The following is a 6988-nucleotide window of genomic DNA, read 5'->3' on the forward strand; positions in this document are numbered from 1 at the left end:
AAGAGAAATCTGAGGGAGTTTTAGTGCACTGAATTGGATTTCAGTCATCCATATTGATTTATTTTTCTCCATCTCGCTATCACTTTCCATGCCTTCATCTTTGGCTTGAGCCAGCAAGCTTTGTAATGATTCATTCATGACTTGGCTATAAGGATACATCTTGTTTTGTTCTTCTTTCAGTTTTGCTGAGGATGGTTTCCGTAGGCTCAGTTTGCTTTCTGTTGTTTATAGCATAGAACTGGAGAAGTCCTTCATTTCTTCTAGGCAACATTTTCCTGCAATTCTTTTTACACAGATTAGCCACTTACTTTGTACCTGAAATGTACATTCACAGGAGCATTTGCCTCAGTATAGGGTAGGTGAGTGAATGTCTTCCTCAAAGTGTGGTTAGTGTTTATCTAGGTAGACAGCTTGGCAGTACAATAGGATTTGTCAGCTGAAGAGTTAAGACTGACAGACTTCTAGGAGCTTAGGACTATTAAACTACAGAAAAAGTAATTTTTCTCTTTCACTGATGTTGTTAATTGTGAATGTAAGTAGTACTGCCTTGTGTCAGCATGGATCTGATCTGTTTGGGAGCTCATAATACACGTAACAAGAGATCACCCATGCTGTAAGGCTGAATCTGAAAGGGCAGACTGCTGTGAAGGCAGGAGAAAAGGAATATATTGACTACACAGGTTGAAAACTGACTTGCCTAAGATAACATTCTTAACCAAGTCTGCATGTCTTAAAGTGTTTTGATGACAGCTTTCCATTTTTTATACTTTCCTTTGGAAATAGGTGGAGAAACCAATTCTTTTGTTTACCCAACAACAAAGCTGCTGCTGCTGTGAGAATCATCCCTGGATCCTGGAACGCAGAATGACAGGGGAGCCTTCTTTCAGCTAGACAGAAAACAAAAATCAAAGCCAATTCCTGCATTTTTAATCAAGCCAGGATACAATGAGGATAAACGGGTAAAACCAGGCTCCTTAGTAATAGAGCAAGCAATCTTTGTTAGGTGCACAGCAAAAAAACCTTATCAATCATCTTAAAGTGCACCGTGTGTTTTTTCTTCAGCAGGCAAATAAGTGATGAATTAGCTTACTTCAAACTCTCTGAAGATCACCACTAGCATAGATTCTTTAAAAGATCTGAAGCAGGTATGATATCATTACGTTACTTTAAGATGGAGACTACAGCTCTGTCAGTAAGACCACCTTGTTGTTGGCTTTGTGTTATGAGGTATCTAGAGAGTTTTGAAGAGGGCATATTTGAACATCATGTTGACACTGAGGCATCTGGCTGAAGTCCAACTCAGACTGGGGGAGAGTAGCAGTTCCTAAGAGGAGCTAAATTGTATTGATTAAGGCTTCCTAATCAGCAGAACTTCTAGTACAAAGTGCTATTGAATTTACTGGAGACTTAAAACTACAAAATACACGGACTTATTATCCATAATCAATTATACTAGACATAAAACGTAAAATTCAGTAGCTATAGCTGCTTAAAATGAAACTCAGTTTATTTTTGCATCTGATTGGGGTTTTTGTTACTGAGGCCCGATTTTCATTTGTCTTTAGGTTACCAGCAGCATTTGTAGTACTTTATTGGACACAGCATCTTTTGTGGCATTTAAATCCATCACCTTATGGTATCTGGAAATGTGGAAAAAAGTCTATTTATGTATCAGTTTCTCTGCAATAAAAAAAAAATCTAATCTATTGCCCCAAGATAAATTTTGTAACATTTTACTAAGTTACCAGTTAGATTTAAACATGGTGGGTAGCTGCAGATTAAAATTTACCATTCTTACTGTAACGTCCTACAGCGAAAAATGGGTTATGCAAGGACTCTCCCAGGAAAATCTCTGCTTCATCTCTGTGACAGCAGCTCTCAACCAAGGCTTGATTTGGTGCTACGTATCCAATGTGAGAGTCCTTTTAGTGTGAAGCACACAGCAAGCAAGAATCAGGGAGAGCAGAAACCAGGTAACAGTACACTGTTCTTGCTGTTGGAGGGGCTATGTGACAAAAATTAAGCAAAAAGTAGTTACTGAAGTAAACTGTGGCCAAACTAAGCATAGAATCCTTCATTTGTGAATGTGCGGTTTGCAGCTGTTTCACTCCTCCAGCTTTTTATTTGTAAAGGTCTTAGAGTGAGAATTAGCTGGTTCCCTGGCCCTGACTTGTGGGAACAACATTAAAAATAATAGTTTACATACATTACTTGCTTATACTTTTCCTTATTAGTAATGTTTCCATGCTTCAGGCAGGATGTATGCTGGTTTATTTAGACAAGCAGTATTTTCTTCCTTGTTTACTGAAATCTTTATGTTTTTTTCCTGATAAAGCTTACAAGAGTATGTAGCAGAGTGCCCAGGGTAAGAAGAATTTTAATCTCTTCCCATTTCAGATGTTTCTGTGTGTCTGTGATGTAGCTCACAAAGTTCAGTTCCTTGGGTAGGAATTGTTCTTTGTTGAAACGTGAATCCCAGTTCATTTTTTTTCAGACCAGTCTGTAAGACTTTTATACGCCATGTAATGATACTTTCTTTTCTGAAGCTATGTTATGATTGATTTAGCTCCCTGATGTAAAGACATGCTTGAACAATGAGGGAAGGTAAACAGCGTGGTTGCTCTGATGATTAGGCTTGCTGGCTTTTGTATGGAACAAGAGGATAGCTGGCCGGGTGTTGGCAGTCATTACATTTTGTCTGTGATGTGCTTTCCCAGCACACTGGCACATGTGAGGCTGCTTTCTAACTTCTATAACAGACTTTTCAAGGAACAAATTATCTATCTGCAGTGTTGTAACCCTATGCAGACAACCACAGCTGTAGCTGTGGCTTCAGTAGTATCATGTGTCCTGGCCAGACTGTATATATGAAGACCGTTAAGCTGCGGTAGCATTATTCATCATGAAAAGCTTGGCCAAATAACAAAAATACCTCTGGTTTTGTTGCTAGACAATTTGAGGGGGATTTTTACTGCAATAAATTAGTCCTGCGTGCTTACAGTACATAGTTTCAGCATTTCTATGGATTTCATGATATGGTCATGTGGGTTAGGGATGGAGGGCTGGATGCTGCAAAATGGCTGATGAAAGCATGATCCAGTGGGCTATAAGAGAAACACTTCTGCTGCAGTCTAACAAGCCTTCAGCCCAAGAATGCAGCAAAGAAATACTGGAAATATTTAAAGGGAGGTGATACAAAATTTATATCTTCTTACAAATACATTTTCATATACATATATATATATATTTAATGTATCATTTCTAAAGTAAATTTGACTAGCAGCAATTATGTCAAATTTAGAAATGAACATGAAACGTGGTACTTGTGCTGCTGAATATGTTTGTATATTTAGTTATGGAAATACTTCTGGCCTCTAAAAATCATTATGTAGCTGTGCTGTTGTTGTTTGTTACTATGCCCATAGGCCGATGCTGTGGTGGTAATACGATACATCCAGAGAAAAGAGGTATAGGCTCTGCCATCTAGGTCAGCTGGTTCTTTTTCCTTTGAGACAAGATAGTAGCTCTTCGTAGCAAATGAAGCCTCTCTAATCTTCAACCATTGTCCATTTACACATGAGTAAATAGGTTAAACTGTTCATAAAACGATAGAATCATACCAAAGAGTAATACAAAGTGGCAGCAGGAAAACTGAAAAGCAGTCCATTATATTCTGCTCTGGTTAGTACCTGCCACCATACCGAAGACAGAGTATGGTATTGGATAACGATCAGGTGAATGGATATGGGGAAATAGGGTAATTCAGACAAGAGCCTTGCCCTCATTTCTCCTGCTAGGGGAGATGAGTGCTCTTGCAATGGCCCTCCACAGCTCAGCCCAGCAATTGGCCAGGTTTCTGCAGGTGAGGGGTGACCAGCACTGCACAGGACCCTGCCCAAATAGCTAAGCAACTTGTTTGCGTGACATGTGCCTGACTGTGTTGTGTTTGCATCTCTGCATAAAGGAGGAGTGAGTTTCATTACATCAGTAGTTTTTTCTGCCTGCTTCTTTGTACTCTAGAAATGCGGTGCCCTTTTAGTCCTCCTGTCTTCAGTGCTGCAGCCCATTTGCTCCTCCTTAGCTGAACACTCAGGTCTGTTTGTGGCGACCGCTGGCTGAGCAGTGGGACTGCCCTTCCACTGGCACTGCCTGCCAGCACTGAGAAAAGGCTCCTGGGAAGAGAGGCAACAAGTGTTTTTTGATGGCAACATGTTTTAGAGGATGTTCACACCCAAAACAGAATGGTATCAGTCTAGAATATAACTAAGCATAACCAGGTAACGGTACTGCTCTGACAACCAGGGATGAGAAACTGAGCTAGGCAATTTCCCAAGCCCATCATAGTCCCTTACACTCTAGAAAGCTGTTATGATCCTGTAATAATCGCTGGATGTTAGCTTTCCATTTGGGTAGTTTGTCCAATATAATTCAGCCAGGACTTATGGCTCATCCTTACAATAATAGGTCACCATATGTTTCACATCTGGTCCTACAGAAGAGCCATATTGCACATGATACCAACTATTTTAGGGTAGAGTCTCCAGAGATCCTTAAGTGTGACCAGCAGCCTGGACAGTTAATCTGTTTTGTTAATCAGCATTAAAACCTCATTTTACTATTAACAAGTGTAATTGGTACTAGTCCAAATGATAACTAAAATAAGCAACTTCCCCAGTTTTGTTACTTAGCAAGCTGAAAAGCTGTTTATTTTGGGTTCCCCCCCCCCCCCGAAATAAAGGTACCTAAAAAGCTAGCAGCAAGTCCACAGTTTTGTCATCAAAACTCATTTGTTCAAATTAACCTAAGTTCTCCAGTGATGATAGAGCAGAATTGTGTTTAGTCTGACAACAAGGTTAAGATTATGGACTTGTTCATGTTCTTATCTCCCAGAAATCAGGTGTCTGTAGTTTTTAGTGGGAGAGAGGGCTGCATTAGAGTTGTCTGCAATATCTGAATATTCACTGTTAGCTGAAGGCTTCAGTTTACAGTCAGGATCCAACTAGCTTTTATGTGAGAGAGAAAAGGCAAAAATAATCCCATTTGCAGACAGCAGTATGCGGAGAAAATGTCTTCTCTTGCCTCACACACCACATCCTGGGTCCTGCTGGTATTTATAGCTTGAAACACTTCATTTTCCACAGGTTTACTGTAGAGGGTTGAAACTTGATACGAATTCTTTAGGTGAAAAGTATTTCACATCAAGTTTTCCTGTGAGAATAAAACACAGGAGCCTCCATTACTCACTGACTGCCTTGCACAATTTTGTGCACATCTTTTGTTCTTAGCCTGTGTCCTAACAGCCTTTCCTCAATATACCAACCCCTAAGATACAAACAGGAGGAGAGTATGCAGAGTAGAGAAGTACTTTCTAACTTTCAGTGGTCCGTATTGTGAGACAGTTGTCTGCAAGAAGTCAGCCAGGCAAGCTGTGAAAAATGTCTTTACAAAGAGCCAGAATGCAATAATGTGGTTCTCTTCTCCGTTACGTGCCAAATGAAAATTCGCCCTGTGTTCCACACACAGTGCAGCTGGCAGCTTTTTAACATCACCAGCTTGGGGGATGCTTTTGGAAGGACTCCCTTGTGTGCCACCAATGAAAGGGCAGGCACAGCAGGCCTTGTGCTCTTCAAGTAAAATGCTTTCTTCTTCCCTGTCAAAAGAAGAGTTTCTTTCCATTACATTTAGCGAACATTTGGGATTTCTGGACCCCAGGTGGAATATAACAGGAAGGTATATGTGCTGCCTTAAAGCCTTGGAGGGATAAGGGCTAATATCCAGGTGGCTCATTATAACAGGAAATGGTCTAAAAGTGTTGTGGAATTCTGGACATGCCTTTGCTCTGCATATCCCTGGTAGACCCTTCTTCCAAGAGCAAAGAATTCCCTCAGAACTTGCAGTCAAAATTTCCCCTTTTCTTTTTGATTGGCAGAAATCTGTTTGATCCTTCCAGCATGAGGGTGGCTGATTTGGTATGGCTTTGGTGAGCAGCTTAGGGCATTTTGCATCGCAGCAGATGATATGCACTGCTTTCTTTGTAGCTGTTACTGTGTCACAGCTACAGTGGGGTAAATGCTGGGGTATGTAGTGTGGGTCCTGACCCAGAGTCGCACTGTGATGTCCCCTCTGGGCCACTGCTTTCAGCGCAGGCCAGCTCCCTGTCAGGCTGGGAAGTGGAGCAGGAGGCAGTGGAAGTGGTTTGAAAGCTGTCAGTTCTGCGAGCGCCGAGAGCTGTGATGCTAATCAAGAAAAACATGGGAGATGGACTGGATTCCTTACATGAGCAGGTCTCCAGGGTTGGAATTTATTTTAAGCTTGTGCTTATTTTTAGAGCATTTCTTGCTGTTGTTGTCAAACCTATGCTAAAGCAATTACTGTTGCTGAGGGTCACCAGGAGTTCAGCTGTGCTGCAAACCTCCCAACACTATTCTGAAGGCCTGCATGGCCAGGCAGGGCAGCCCACACAGACACCGTCACTTAAAGAAACAGCAGCTTCTTTGTTTCCTTTTTCCTAATGTCATTAAGGCACAGTGACAAAATCCCATTCCAGGTACCCCAGCACCAGCTCTGCCATGCCCTTGCATGACCTGGCCACTCACATTCTTGGCCTGGGGGACGAACAATTGGGTGTCAAACTGGCTGCTGCTTCCTTCCAGAGCAGCCCATGAGACAGGCTCTCCAAATATAGCAAGGTAGGGACATGTTAAAGCCACAACAAGAACCAAACCCACGTCTTCAAAGGGAGCCCCTCAAAGACACCCCCCCCCCCCCCCCATGCTCAGCTGCAAGCCTCAAACCACTGCATTTCTGTCTGGCTGAAGCATGTGCTGATGCTGCTCAATGCCATGCCACTGCCCTGTGGGTGTGAGCATGTCCCAGGGATGGACTGCTGTGTGCACACCACTTTGGCTTAATTCTCCCATTTCCTAACTGATACACAAAATCATTTCTTAAATAACATCATTTTTACATTTAAAAGAGCTAAGATACT

Source organism: Coturnix japonica, chromosome 5 (genome assembly GCF_001577835.2).
Source record: "Coturnix japonica isolate 7356 chromosome 5, Coturnix japonica 2.1, whole genome shotgun sequence".
In the NCBI taxonomy this organism is placed as follows: Eukaryota; Metazoa; Chordata; class Aves; order Galliformes; family Phasianidae; genus Coturnix; species Coturnix japonica.